The sequence below is a fragment of the Ovis canadensis genome, chromosome 2 (genome assembly GCF_042477335.2).
Source record: "Ovis canadensis isolate MfBH-ARS-UI-01 breed Bighorn chromosome 2, ARS-UI_OviCan_v2, whole genome shotgun sequence".
NCBI lineage: Eukaryota > Metazoa > Chordata > Mammalia > Artiodactyla > Bovidae > Ovis > Ovis canadensis.
In genome coordinates, this window is record NC_091246.1 from 8,721,752 (window position 1) to 8,738,138 (window position 16,387).

Consider the following 16,387-nt stretch of genomic DNA (forward strand, 5'->3'; position numbering starts at 1 on the left):
TTTCCTCCTGCCTCCAATCCCCCCCAGCATGAGAGTCCTTTCCAATGAGTCAACTCTTCACATGAGGTGGCCAAAGTACTGGAGTTTCAGCTTTAGCATCATTCCTTCCAAAGAACACCCAGGGTTGATCTCCTTTAGAATGGACTGGTTGGATCTCCTTGCAGTCCAAGGGACTCTCAAGTGTCTTCTCCAACACCACAGTTCAAAAGCATCAATTCTTCAGCACTCAGCTTTCTTCACAGTTACTGCCAAAAAATGAAAACTAGGAGTAGAATTTGTATAATACCATCTCATGCTAGCAATAGTAAATATTGCTGTCTTATTGTTGATATGTCTACAACCATGCTGCTTCTCTGGGGAGACTGAATATAGTTATAGAAAACATATCTTATATAGCAATTTTCAAACTGCTATGTACTATACTGTCAGAGGTACCCAAGGATTTTCCAAGGGCTCTAGTTGGGATAAACAGATAAATGATCTAATTGAAAAAATTCATCTCTTGGAAAAGCATTTCCAATAAAATTTTGTTTCATGTCATAAGCATTTATCAAAATTTCAATAAATATAGCAAATTGATCAACTGAGTACTTCTAATAATTGTTAAGACAATTCAATCCAAAAGAAATAATTTTATGCTAGGACCTTACACTTATAGAACATTGAAAAATTTTAATATTGATCTATACACATTTTATTTCAGAGGATATAATAAAATGGTCAGTGAAAGACATTCATGTATAAAAATATACTACATTAGGATCAATTCCTGTGGAGGAAATGGAATTGAAATACATATTTAAGGAGAAAAAGGAAATACATAAATGTTGAAATGTTAAAGAAGATCTTATTCATATATTTATAATGGGTGAATGATAGTATCAAATCACCATGGAATTTAGATTTCATTAAGTCTATTTAAAACAGTGATATGACAGTTTTGTTTTTAAATGACCATATTTTTAATATATTTGAAGCTCTATCCTTTGCAACTATTTAAATGTACAATAAAAACATCTGTCAACTTTAAAAGGTACATAGTTTTCACAAACTCCAAAAGACCATTGTATTTTACTAGAGTGAATACTCTTCATTAATTATAATAGGGTCAAATCAAATGTTAGGTGTTCAAGGGGATATGATTTGCTAGTGAACTAGCCTTGTGTAAAGAGGAGAGTGAGGATGTCACATTTTCTAAGCATAAATGTTATTTGTCAAGTTGGGCTGAGATTGGACTCAATCTGAGCCTATTTGTCTATCCCAGTCCAGTGTTTCTAACTCTGGACACATGTCACCCTTTGTAACTGGGTGCCCTAACTTGTATTGGAAAAGGTCAGTTTTCATTCCAACCCCAAAGAAGGGCAATGCCAAAGAATGTTCAAACTACTGCACAATTGCATTCATTTTACATGCTAGCAAACTAATGCTCAAAATTCTCCAAGCCAGGATTCAACAGTACATGAACTGAGAAATTCCAGATGCTCAAGATGAATTTAGAAAAGGCAGACGAATCAGTGATCAAATTGCCAGCATCCATTGGATCATAGAAAAAGCAAGAGAATTCCAGAAACACATCTACTTCTGCTTCATTGACTAAGTGAAAGCCTTTGACTGTGTGGATCAAAACAAACTGGAAAATTCTTTAAGAGATGGGAATACCAGACCACCTTACCTGCTTTCTGAAAAACCTACATGCAGGTCAAGAAGCAACAGTTAGAACTGGACATGGAACAATGGACTGGTTCCAATGAATGGCAACCCACTTCAGTATTCTTGCCTGGAGAATCCCATGGACGGAGGAGCTTGGTGGGCTACAGTCCACGGGTCACAAAGAGTCGGACACGACTGAGTGACTTCACTTTCACTTTTCCAAATTGGGAAAGGAGTATGTCAAGGCTGTATATTGCCACCCTGCTTGTTTAACTTAGAGTATATCAGGCAAAATGCCAGGCTGGATGAAGCACAAGTTGGAATCAAGATTGCTGGGAGAAATATTGATAAGCTCAGATATGCAGATGACACCACCCTTATGGCAGAAAGCTAAGAAAGACTAAAGAGCCTCTTGATGAAAGTGAAAGAGGAGCATGAAAAAGCTGGCTTAAAACTCAACATTTAGAAAACTAAGATCATGGCATCTGGTCCCATCACTTCATGGCAAATAGATGGGGAAACAATGGAAACAGTGAGAGACTTTATTTTTTTGAGCTCCAAAATCACTGCAGATGGTGACTGCAGCCCTGAAATTAAAAGATGCTTGCTCCTTGGAAGAAAAGCTATGACAAACTCAGACAGTGTATTAAAAAGCAGAGACATTACTTTGCCAACAAAGGTCTGTCTAGTCAAAACTATGGTTTTCCCAGTAGTCGTGTATGGATGTGAGAGTTGGACTGTGAAGAAGGCCGAACACTGAAGAATTGATGCTTTTGAACTGTGGTGTTGGAGAAGACTCTTGAGAGTCCTTTGGACTGCAAGGAGATCCAGCCAGTCCATCCTAAAGGAAATCAGTCCTGAATATTCATTAGAATGATTGATGCTGAAGCTGAAGCTCCAATACTTTGGCCACCTGATGCGAAGAACTGACTCATTAGAAAAGACCCTGATGCTGGGAAAGATTGAAGGCAGGAGAAGAAGGGGACAACAGAGGATGAGATGGTTGGATGGCATCACTGACTCAATGGACACGAATTTGAGTAAGCTCCAGGAGTTGGTGATGGACAAGGAAGCCCGGCATGCTGCAGTCCATGGGGTCGCAGAGTCATACATAACCGAGCAACTGAATAACAACAACAACTTGCATTAGAAAAATTTTTAAGCCCTGGGTCTTTGTTGAGAGGTTAAAAAATATCTCCTTAGATACAGTAAATAATGTCAGTGTCTTAGATTCAATGCCTTATCTGGAAACACAAGTAAAGCAGTAAATATCTGTACTATATCTTAGGATCTCCTTTCCTTCTTAGGTCAATTCCAGATACTCTCCTTTTCTTGGCAGATTGTAGAGCTGGGGTGAAGGCAAAGTAAGTTGTTTCTATTTTAAAATGGAGTTTATTTATCCATTGCTCATATTCAGTAAGCGTACCCCAACACTCACTTTGTTCCGAGTTTTAGGTTAGGATATGTTACTTCAAGGCCAAGCAGACTTAGGTTCTGCCCTCGAAGTGCTAATGGTTTACTTAGGGGAAGACAAACCCGTGAACAAATTAGGATACTCTGTATGTGCATGCTTAGTCACTTAGTCATGTCTGACTCTTCGCGACCTGGTGGACTGTAGCCTGCCCGGCTCCTCTGTCCATGGGATTGTCCAGGCAAGAATACTGGAGTGGGTTGCCATGCCCTCCTCCAGGGGATCTTCATGACCTAGGAATTGCACCCAGGTCTTCTTCACTGCAGGCAGATTCTTTACCATCTGAGCCACCAGGGAAGCCCCAAGATATTCTTAGTAAGCATTATATTAGAAGAATCATCAAAATTCTGGGGATCAGAGGAGGTGGGGTGATTAATTCAACAAGAGGTCGTTGAAATCTGAGCAGGATCTTAATAAAGAAGTGAGAAGTAAGGGCGGTCCTGGTATACGGCATAGAACACATTTTGACATGAAAGCCTGTAGGGTTGTGTCATTTGAAGAATGGAGATTCTATCATGGCTAAAGTAGAGAGTAGAACATGCATGTAGGAGGCAAGAACAGGAGATGAAGAACAAGAAACACACTGGCAATAGGTTGCAAATGGCGTTGAAAGTCCTCCTCAGGCATCTGGAGTTTGGATTTGATCTTTCAAGCTGGGGGAAAAGGCATGCCTAGCTCAGAATTTGTGTGTGATAATTCTAGGTCACCACGGGTTGGAAATGTGAACGAAGGCCTAACCCAGCACTGCAAACAAGCAGATTCTCCGCAAGAAAAAACCCCTTAGTTGACCTCTCAACTCCTTTCCCTCTCTTACAAAAAAAAAAAGCAGAACTCTGAATACATGAAATGCATATATCCAGTATAAAATAAAATATTCATGTTTTATACTGAGAAGAAAAGAAAATGAGCCAAAAATAGGTTAGAACTATTTATCTGTTTCATCAGTGTTTATCAGGTACCTACTCCCTTACATGTGTTTCTAAATATTTTTTTTTTCTATATAACTAATCTGCCAAGTAGAAACTAGATCCCCACATTAATGACGTGGTCCCTGAGTTACAGATGGGTTGAGTAACTTGCCTGAGGTCACATAGCAATAAGAACTAGATAAGAATTAGACTATTTACAAACCCAAGCAGTCTGGCTTACATGCACGTAACCACCAAGTGTCTCTCTATGACTATCAGGATGCCTGTTACACACCATGAGAAGAAAAACACACCAAACCAGTGGGGAGAGTGAGTGTCTCTAGAGATCAATGTGGTTTATCCTTGGCTCCAAGTCAAGTGAAGAAGTTCTGTGTATGTTCTCACAGGCCTCTTCTGGAGAAGAATGGAGCGTGGGCATGTGTCTGGCTCAGGCCAGGCTCACTGAGAAACCCTTTGCCACACTGACCTGAAATGACCAGACCCACACAGAGGTCATTGTTGCTCTTTTCCTGATCCCATTTTGCTGAATGGCATCACCATCCGCTGGGCCCCCAGTCCAGGATGCTGCTTCTCTCTACTTTATCCCCCACATCCGTTCAGTCACCAAGTCCTGATAAGTGTGTCTTTAGTGTAAATAATAGCTCACTTGGTAAAGAATCTGCCTGCAGTGCAGGAGACCCGGGTTCAATACCTGGGTCAGGAAGATGCCCTGGAGAAGAAAATGGCAACCCACTCTAGTATTCTTGCCTGAAGAATCCCATGGACAGAGGAGCCTGGCAGGCTACAGTCCATGCGGTCACAAGAGTCGGACATGACTGAGGGACTAAAGAGAGAGAGCATAAATAAAATCTTCCCAATGCCCTCCATCTCCACAGCTCCCACTCTGGTCCAGACAGCCATCACCTCTTCTTACTTGACTATGACTGCCCCTCACTGATCTCCCTTCACTCTGCAGCCAGGATGATGTTTCTACAGCCTGACTCTCCCCTTGTCCTTTTCCTGTTGACACCCTGGAATGGCCCATCATCAGCTCTGGAGAAGGGAACGGCTACCCACTCCAGCATTCTGGCCTAGAGAATTGCATGGAGTTGCAAAGAGATGGACATGACTGAGTGAATTTCACTTGTAGGAGAAGAGTTGGAAATCCTTCACTTGGCTCTCAAGAGCCCTGCATGAGAGCCTGCCAACTAGCCTCCCCACCAGTCTTCCCCCTACCCTCACTCGTCTAAGATTCCTAGAAGGTGTTGCTGTTTCTCAGCTCCATACCTGGTGGGCCCATCCCTCTGCCTTCTTCCCCTCTCCTCCATACTCTAAAGCATAGTCAGGATTCTGTTCAGGTGTCACCCTCTCTAGTAAGACTTCTCCCCCTTGCATCTACAACCTCTGCTTGCTCTCTCATGGTGCCCTGTCCCATGAATTACAATTGTTACTTATTTGTCTCCTCTTCTGGGCTAGATGCCTGTTAAGGACAAGCCCCTCCGTTCATCTAAATTCTCTACCGCCTAGAACAATGCTAAACACACTGCCTGTGATCAGCAAATATGAATTAAATAAATGGATAAATACCTTCATTGTCAAGTTCACCTCATAATGGATGCTACATGTCCTTTGTCACTGAGTCGTGTCCAATTCTTTGTGACCCCATGTACTTCTGGCCCACCAGGTTCCTCTGTCCATGGAATTTTCCAGGCAAGAATACTGGAGTGGGTTGCCTTTTCCTCCTGCAGGGATCTTCCTGATCCAGAGATCGAACCCTCATCTCCTGTGTCTCTCGCAGTGGCAGGCAGATTCTTTACTGCTGAGCCACTTGGGTAGCCCAATGGATGCTCTGTGTTCTCACAATGGATGCTGTGTACTTGCATTGATAAACTTGCATTGGGCTTCCTTGGTGGCTCAGCTGGTAAAGAATCTGCCTGCAATGGCAATGCGGGAGACCTGGCTTCAATTCCTGTGTTGAGAAGATCCCCCGGAGAAGGGAATGGCTACCCACTCCCGTATTCTGGCCTAGAGAATTGCATGGACTGTATAGTCCATGGAGTCGCAAAGAGATGGACATGATTGAGTGAATTTCACTTTCACTTTCAACTCATCAGGACCACCCCAGCCTCCCTCTCCCAGGGATGGTAAAAGCAGCTTCATCTCCTCTATGGGAACGCATTCCCTTAGCAGGGGAACTAACTCATCTAATTGAAAACAGGGGCTAACAAACACTCCCTCTGCAGTTCTGAAGGTCTGAACAGGCCTTCTGACTATGGATGAGAACATGATGGATTTTTCACACCCGCTTTTCCAAATTCAGAAAGGAATCTACTCCAAACTCTACAAAGGAAGAGTTCTTGTAATATTTCTTGGGGGGGGGGGTGCAGTTTTCCAATACATTGGACCCCAGACTACTGAGTGGAAATCATTTCCTCACTCTTCCCTCCCTTTCCCGAAAACACACGTACGCACGCAGACACTCACACACTTAGAAGCAGATGTTTGAGGATTTTCCGAAACTGGGGAGGGCTTGTGTTTCATGAGCCATTTCATCAAGAGAAAGACACTGGGCTCGCTAAAGGTCAGGAAAGAAGATGAACAGAGGTTGAACACAAGGTGGTCCAGATGTCCAGGCCCTTCCTACACTGTGACACACAGCTGTTTGGAAGAAGTTTTGCAAATCTGATTCTAAAATATATCATGATGTCACTGAACGTTCTTTCTATCATGATGAAGCACAGAACAATGCACCTCCTGTGGGAAATGCCCTGGCAGTGGTCCAAGATGCTGAGTGTTCTGACTCCTTGATTACCCCACTGTTGAGCTTTCCTAGCACCATTTTCTAAATATAAAATGGGCTTTGATGGATGTTGTAAGGCTAGGGAGTAAGGAAAGGAAGAATTCCAAGGATTTCAGGAAAACATATTTTGTTCCTACCATTTTGAGGACCCGTTGTGCCATACTGGTGGAGTACACAGATCTAGATGAAGACATACTTTTTAAAGTCTTCATGGAGTTTAACACCTAGGAACTTCCATTTATACGGATCTAGTAATGTCTGTGGTGGTGGTTTAGTCGCTAAGTTGTGTCTGACTCTTGCAATCCCATGGACTGTAGACCACCAGGCTCTTCCGTCCATGGGATTTCCTGGGCAAAAATACTGGAGTGGGTTGCCATTTCCTTCTCCCAGGGATCTTCCCCAACCAGGGATCGAACCCAAGCGTCCTGTGTTATAGGCAGATTCTTTACCACTAAGCCACCATGGAAGCTTCTACTGTTTATCCACAGTCAATTTGAGAAGATTCCATGAAACAGAATGTGTAGAAGAATTATCTCAGTGCCTGACACCTGTGGGCTCGTAATAAGTGTTACCTTATTTTCTAATCTCATGAGAGAGACACATCTGGAAATCATCACTGAGGATCCAGGTGTATTCTTGGGCTTCTCTGGTGGCTCAGACAGTAAAGAATCCGCCTGCTATTCGGGAGAGCTGGGTTCAATCCCTGGATTGGAAAGATCCCCTGGAGGAGGGCATGGCAGCTCACTCCAATGTTCTTGCCTAGAGAATCCTCATCAAGGAATAGAGACAAGTTAAATAGGGAGAAACGTTCTGAACTGAATACTGAGGAATAATTTACAGAGCAGGTGGCATTTGCCCTGAGCATCAGAAGATGAAGTGGCATTTTAGATACGGTGAGAAAGCCGTTTTCCCTGAAGTCCGTGTAACTGAGGCACATCATTTGAGCCTGGAAAGAAACACTTACTGGCTCATCAAGTTGCTATTGTGTCATTTGTTAACATTATCAAATCTTTTCCATGTGGCTCTGCCTCCTATCCAAAAATAGAGTACAAACGAGAGCCTGAGATTCTAGTTCCCAGCACATCTTCATCTTCAGTCTCTCCCGAGAATGCTGAAAGCTAGAGGGAGGTAAGACGGGAGGGGCCGCTCCGGGGACTCAGCCTCCTTCTGTGAAGAGTGGAAACAGCCCATCGATAGTTTCTCCTCGGAGAGAGGGAGGCAAGGACATCCTTGTATCAGAGAGCCTGTGGGAATCAGAGAGTGGTCCTCACGAGGGTAGAGCTCAGAGCCCTCTGTGGCTCCCATTTTTCTGTGAGAACAGGTGGCAGAGATCGTATGTGGACTGCAGCCAGGAGGGCAGGTGATTGGGGAAGTGCCTAGTGACACGCACAGGGGGTACCGGCGGCGTTCCGGTCACCATGGACAAACAGCGTGTTCTCACCACGGCCAGTCACGGGCGGTGCCATGACGTGCCATGAAACCCCCTGCTCCCAAGTGGACAGTGTCATTTTTGGAAGGTCAGAAGGTCTGAACAAATGCACGCACCATAGGTGAGCATGCAGTCGTCACTGTTGTTTAGTTGCTGTGTCCTGTCCGACTCTTTGGCGACCCCACTGACTGTAGCCCGCCAGGCTCCTCTATCCAGGGCCAGGCTCTTCTGTCCATGGAGTTTTTCAGGCAAGGATACTGGAGCAGGTTGCCATTCCCTTCTTTAGGAGATCTCCCCAACCCAAGGATCGAACCTATATCTCATGCATCTCCTGCGTTAGTCGGCAGGTTCCTTACACTGGCGCCACTTGGGAAGCCCTGGACTAGCCATGTTTTCTGCCAGAAATCAGCTCTCTCCTCATTAAAGAGCAGCATCTGGCTAAGTTGTCAAGACTCAGCCCTCAAAGGAAGTGAGGCTGGAATCCAGGCTTTGCCTCTTGGTAGCTTCTGAATTTCTACCTATTTTTTCAGCTCTCAAGTGGAGATGCTAATCTGCACATCACTGTCTTAGAATTACGGGAGACAGCATTTGTTAAACACATAACACAGCTCTTGGAATATTATGAATGCTCATAACTAGTACCCATTCATTCTCTTTCCTATGAAATACAAATACCTTCAAGATTTCTATCTTTCATATACTTATTTTTTAAAAGTTGCTGAATACGTCCCTGTCACGACAAACACAAAAAAATACACAGACAGAAATGTCTTGCCCTTCAAAAGAGGATAATGATATGTTTTGACTTGCTTCTATTTCTCAGCTTTCTTCCTTTCAATAGATAGAGTTGCAAAGGTACTCGTCTCCTAGCCTGTCTTGGGATGAGTTCGGACCTTGGAAGGTGAAAGGCCAGCCTGGGGAGCATCAGGCAACTGTGGGTGTCTGAGCCAGAGCTGCTGTTGATGTAATCGGATCTGGCCACAGAGAATGTGACTAAGCGAAACCCCATCTGCTGTGAGGTTTCCCTCTGGTCCCACAGGGGACCAGAGCAGGATATGAGACGGCGGCGACGGGGAGGTGAGGGGTCTGCACGGAAATGGTGAGGTTCCCCATGTGCACTGTGTCTCACCACAGGCTCGTGTGGGTCTCCCCGGCATGACATCATCCTGGAGCTCCCAAGCAGGGACGTGGGTGTGTGTAAGTGTGCATATGGTGGGGCGTGTGTGTGTGTGTGTGTATGCTGCTGGAGAGCATAAACCAGGATTTCTCAGTCTCGCCAGTACTGACATATTTGGTTTGGATAATTCTTTGCTATTAGTAGGGGGCTGTCTTGTACCTTGCAAGATATTCACTAGCATCTCCAGTTTCTACCCATTAGTTTCCAGTAACACTTTCTCCCCAAGGTGTGACAGCCAAACATGTCTCCAGTCATTTCCAAAAGTCCCCTGGGTGCAAGATCACCCCCCCTACAGAAAACCATGGGCATAAACTGAAGAATGAAACAAACCGGACCTCTTCCTATTAAAGGCATGGGTAAGAATTTAGGGAAAAAGTAAAATACAGTAAGTCTCCAACTCCTTTTCTAGTTTTAGAAGTGAAATAAAAAGCTGGGAGTTAGCTTCGTTTGTTCATTCAGATGATACGTGTTCAATAAATAGGCAAATACAAACGTAACAATCATCACCAACTATTCAGCAGTTCTATATCCTAACATGTGTCTAAGCAGGGCATCTCATGGACTCCTAATGACAGGCCTGAGCATAGGTGTTCTTATCTCTGCTTTACACATGAAGACACTGGGACCTGGGGAGGTGAAAAGTCTTTCCCAGGAGCATACAGCTTACAAGTGACTGAGCTGGGATTTGAACCCAGGTTTGCATGATTTAAAGCCCAAATTCAGAGCCATTGTGTTATCTCAGTCCATTATTGCGGAATCTGTATGCAACGTTATAAAAATTCCAAAGCCTGTGATTTAAACCAGTGAGTATTTAATGAGACTGTCTACATTCAGCATCAGCCTAGACAGAAGGTAGGTGGATTTGAGTGAAAGAATCAGACTTTCCATGCTTTACTTAAACAAATCCCACTTATAAATCACCACCAGAAAAGTACATAATTAACCCCTTAATTGGTGGCACATGTTAAAGGCATATAACAGCATGCTGAAGAAAAAGAATAAGCTTTAATGACTCTGTTTCCAATTATCTGTCCCCGAGTGAGGTGGCCCATATATCGTGAGGCTCCTCAGTGAAGACTTGGAGTTGAAAGCATGTACTTGACATTGGACAATCCTGGGTTCTAATCCCTGCTCTGACACTTACCAGTTGTGTGGTTTGGGGCAAGGCAATTTACAGCTGGGATCCTCAGCTAACTCCTCAGCAGGATAGAGGTTAAGACACTCACCTCTCAACAGTGAACTGAGACCAGGTAATGGGAACCAACTTAGAGTGTCCTACAGCTACCTGACTTTTCTTTCATCACAGTCACGACTGTTTGTAAGTTTGTGCTTATTTGTATATTTACATGTTTAATGGAGCTCTTACCCATGATTTTGAAAGCCCTTTAAGAGTGGGAGCTGTATCTCTTTTATTCACTGCCTCTCCAGCACTTGACACAGTACTTGGCACATAGTAATACCTGTGTGCTAAGTCACTTCAGTCATGCCCCGCTTTTAGTGACCCCATGGACTGTAGTCCACCATGTTCCTCTGTCCAAGCGATTCTCCAGGCAAGAATACTGATGCCGGTTTCCATGCCCTCCTCCCGGGATCTTCCTGACTCAAGGATTGAACCCATGTCTCTTACATCTCTTGTACTGGCAAGCAGGTTCTTTACCACTAGCACTACCCAGGAAGCCCAGCACATAGTAGGCACTCATTTTAAAAATGTTGAGTGAATCATAGACATCAATGCATTCTTTCTATTTTCTTCTAAGATAATGAGTTTCCTGACACTGGAGATATTCAAGCAATGGAGCGATTAGATTCTCTATTCTTCTGTGTCCCTATCATCGTCTCTTAGGGGGCCTTTCACCCTAAGCACACATCACACTGTTTTGCAATTACCCATTTCTGTACCTGTCTTCCCTGTGAGTCTATAAACTACTTCAGAGCTGAATGTATCACCTTTTAATCCCCATGAATGGTCCCAAGGTGGGATACATGCCCAAGTCTGATCAATAAAATGTGTAAAATAAAGATATCAAGGCCCTAGAGGGCATCCATCAGCCAAATTAGAACTCAGACAAAGTCGCCACTCAGTTTTCTTCCATGTCACAAGTTCTAAGCCTCAGAAACCCTAGTGGTTGCCAGCTCTGCTCACACAACATCCAACCATCAGAAACAGAAGATTCAAGTTGTTACTTCTGCTGTTTCAGACAAACTCAGGCAATCAATAACTGTATTAAATTAAATTGGCCGCATTTACAAAGAAAAATTGTGAGCCAGATTTTCCATTTCTAACTTTGCACTTCAAAGATAATTAAAGTCAACCTTTCATAAAATAAATATCTATGGAGTGCCAACAACTGTTTAAGTTCAGTTCAGTTCAGTTGCTCAGTCGTGTCCAACTCTTTGTGACCCCATGGACTACAGCACACTAGGCCTCTCTGTCCATCACCAGCTTCCAGAGTTCACTCAAACTCATGTCCATTGAGTCGGTGATGCCATCCAACCATCTCATCCTCTGTCATCCCCTTCTCCTCCTGCCCTCAATCTTTCCCAGCATCAGGGTCTTTTCAAATGAGTCAGCTCTTCACATCAGGTGGCCAAAGTACTGGAGTTTCAGCTTCAACATCAGTCCTTCCACTGAATATTCAGGACTGATTTCCTTTCTGGTTAAACATGGTAGTTAAATCCTGTTGGGCCATTTAAGACTGAGAGAATGATTTTGACACTGGGCATTCTTCTCAGTTTCCCAAAGGAAGCCAGATGTTCCTATTGGATTCTTTGGGTTAGAGAGACAAAAACGAGGGGCTCAGAAATCTTGGAGATAAACTCTTCATCCTCTGGTCTCAGCACCTGTGAAGAAGGGAACTGGTGCTTAAAGGAAACAGTTAATTAAGCAATAAATACTTCCTAGCTAAAGAGAAAGATCCTTCAAAGCAGAATGTTCAGGCACTGGAAAGGATGGCATACCTGTAGGTTTTCTCTCTCTAATTATCATGCGACTTCCCTGAAAACAGGAAGAGTCTATTATGTCATCTGTGATTATTCTCCACGGGAAGAAACTAGACAACTAGCATTTCTGTGGCTGGCCATAAGTTGACAGGTTTACGTATATAACCCAGTAGGAGTTATAGTACTGGAGCATAAGAAACATTTCTCTATTTCTCTTCATGTCTCTCAAGCATGCCTTTCTGTGCTAAGTTTTCACCAAAGTAACTGACAAAATATAAAACCCAAATAACTGGCAAAACTTAATTTCAGCTGTGTTGGACATTGTTTCTCTTACCTGCTGGCTTCTTCAGGAGTTAAGGGGCTCTTACATGGCCCAGACCATCTGGGAACCAGTTACATGCCTCATTCCTCTCTGGCCATGACAGGTATTCTTACTGTGCAAGCCCACAGCCCTGGAAGTGAGTGGCTCTGCTCCTTCCATACCCCATCATGGTGCAGAGATCTTAGCAAGGTCTGAGCTCATTAGTTGCACTAATAGGTAAGTGCCATTTTTGTAGGTAAAACATCATCAAATACCAGTAACTTTATATGAATCACCTACTGATTAAGTGTGCAGACAAGATTGCAACTTGCCAGAGAGCCAAAGCACTTCTTCTTTGGAAAACAATCGTCTACTACTAATTTCTGCTCACTATACCAGGCTCCCGGAAGAATCCGCACTGGCAATACTATACTAGCTTAGAGGAGCTCCTGGCAGAACAGACTTCAGGGCAAGCACCCCTCAGCTAGTCTGCTACAATGCAGCTGTCTCACTGACTCATCCCAGCCCCCGCTCCCTCCTGTCCATGGGGATTATCAAGTCTTCACCGTAATTTCCTTATAAAGGATTTTCATGGAGGAAATCATCTATCATCTGCCTCTAGCTGTGAGTCATGTACCTATACTCTCAGAAGAACACTCCTGTATACCACTCATCTGCAAGCCAAGTCAGTCCTAGCCTGGGCAGGTGTTCCAAGGCCTTTAGAAAGCCTTTGAACTTCCCCTACGGAGGCCACTCTTTGAGACAGTGTCGGAAAGAGTTGCTTGACATCTCACTACAGGGAGCCTCTGGTCCCGACACACCAAAACTCCCTTGGGTGAGATCACTGAGGCAAATGAAAACCAGAGGGAAACAGGAGAAAGAGATACAGAGTTTGTAAATCAAGTGTCTGCTTGCCCCTCCCAAGCACCTTTCTGAGTCTTTCCTAAGGAGAAAACTCTCGATCTATGTGAAGAATTTTTGAGGCTATAAACTTCTTTGATGTCTGTGGGTCTTACAGAAATCTCAACAAGCTGCTGCCACTATGAGAAACAGTATAGACTGAGCAGACCTGGAGTTTAGCCCCAGCTAACCACGATTCATAGTGTGTGGGCAGAGAAGGCAACACCCTGGGCCTCCGTTTCTTATCTCTGATTTGAGCAGGATGATCTCTTGGCTCTTTTCAACTTGACAAAGTATGCTGTGGATGAATCCTGAGTTATGGACGAGCAGCTACTCAGATAAGCTTGACATTTATTAGGGTCAGGCTGACTGTGGGAGGATAAGGATGTAGTGTCTTAAGTCCAGTTTCACTCTTCTCGCTGGGCTGAATCACTCAGCACTGCAGAGCTTCCACATCAAGAGGCCACTTCAAAACTGTCAGGCTGATGGTGGGGGTTGCAGCTCCTTCTGACTTCCCTTTCCCTGCCTATCTTCCAGCAAACACCTAAAAGTCATATTAAAGGAGATAAAACCAGAAGGTATTTTTGATATCTTTGTCTGGCTTTGGTATCAGGTGATGGTGGCCTCATGGAATGAGACTAGGAGTGTTCCTTCCTCTGCAATATTTTGGAACAGTTTCAGAAGGATAGGTGTTACCTCCTCTCTAAATGTCTGATAGGATTCGCCTGTGAAGCCATCAGGTCCTGGACTTTTAGTTTATTAATAACAGTTTCAGTTTCATTACTGAAGTGATTAGTCTGTTGATATTTTCTATTTCTTCTTTGTTCAGTCTTAGAAGACTGTACCTTTCTAAGAACTAATCCACTTCTTCTAGGTTCTCCATTTCATCGGCACAGAATTGCTTGTAATAGTTTCTTATGATTCTTTGTATTTTTTTGTGCTATCAGTTGTAACTTCCCCTTTTCCGTTTCTGATTTTATTGATTTGAGCCCTCTCCATTTTTTTCTGGTGTATCTGGCTAAAGGTTTATCAAGAGTCTTCTCCAACATCACAGTTCAAAAGCATCAATTCTTCAGCACTCAGCTTTTTTTATATTCCAACTCTCACATCTATAGATGACTACTGGAAAAACCATAGCTTTGACTAGACGGACATTTGTTGGCAAAGTAATGTCTCTGCTTTCTAATACACTGTCTAGGTTGGTCACAACTTTTCTTTCAAGGAGCAAGCGTCTTTTAATTTCAGGGCTGCAGTCACCATCTGCAGTGATTTTGGAGCTCAAAAAAATAAAGTCTCTCACTGTTTCCATTGCTTCTCCATCTATGCCATGAAGTGATGGGACCAGATGCCATGATCTTTGTTTTCTGAATGTTGAGCTTTAAGCCAACTTTTTCACTCTCTTCTTTCACTTTCATCAAGAGTCTCTTTAGTTCCTCTACACTTTTTGCCATAAGCGTGGTGTCATCTGCATATCTGAGGTTATTGATATTTCTCCCAGCAATCGTGATTCCACCTTATGTTTCATCCAGTCCAGCATTTCACATGATGTACTCTGCATATAAGTTAAATAAGCAGGGTGACAATATACAGCCTTGATGTACTCCTTTCCCAATTTGGAACCAGTCTGTTATTCCATGTCCAGTTCTAACTGTTGCTTCTTAACCTCCTTACAGATTTCTCAGGAGGCAGGTCAGGTGGTCTGGTATTCCAATCTCTTGAAGAATTTTCCACAGTTTGTTGCGGTCCACACAGTCAAAGGCTTTGGCATAGTCAATAAAGCAAAAATAGATGTTTTTCTGGAACTCTCTTGCTTTTTCGATGATCCAATAGATGTTGGCAATTTGATCTCTGGTTCCTCTGCCTTATCTAAAACCAGCTTGAACATCTAGAAGTTCACAGTTCACATACTGTTGAAGCCTGGCTTGGAGAATTTTGAGCATTACTTTGCTAGCATGTGAGATGAGTGTAATTGTGCAGTAGTATGAGCATGCTTTGGCATTGCCTTTCTTTGGGACTGGAATGAAAACTCACCTTTTCCAGTCCTGTGGCCACCACTGAGTTTTCCAAATTTGCTGGCATATTGAGTACAGCACTTTCACAGCATCATCTTTTAGGATTTGAAAGACCTCAACTGGAATTCTATCACCTCCACTAGCTTTGTTCGTAGTGACGCTTCCTAAGGCCCATTTGACTTCTCATTCCAGGATGTCTGGCTCTAGGTGAGTGAACACACCATGGTGGTTATCAGGTTATGAAGATCTTGTCTGTATAGTTCTGTGTATTCTTACCACCTCTTCTTAATATCCGCTTTTGTTAAGTTCATACCATTTCTGTCCTTTATTGAGCCCATCTTTGAATGAAATGTTCCCTTGGTATCTCCAGTTTTCTTGAAGAGCTCTCTGGTCTTTCCCATTCTATTGTTTTCCTCTATTTCTTTGCACTGATCACTAATATGTCCCCTCTTAGCACTGCTTTTACTGCATCCCATAGGTTTTGGATCGTTATACTTTCATTTCCATTTTTTAAATTTCCTCTTCGATTTTTTCAGTGGTCCATTGGTTGTTTAGTGGCATATTGTTTAGCCTCCAAGAGTCTGTGATTTTTACAGCTTTTTTGTTTCTTGTACTTTTAAGAAATTACAGATCAATAGCTCTGGTTAACATGGGTGCAAAAATCCTCAACAAAATGCTAGCTAGCTGAATCCAACAATACATTTAAAATGATACATCACAATCAAGTGGGATTTATCACAGGGATGCAAATATTTTTTTAATATCTGCAAATTAAACATTGTGATATACCATATTAACA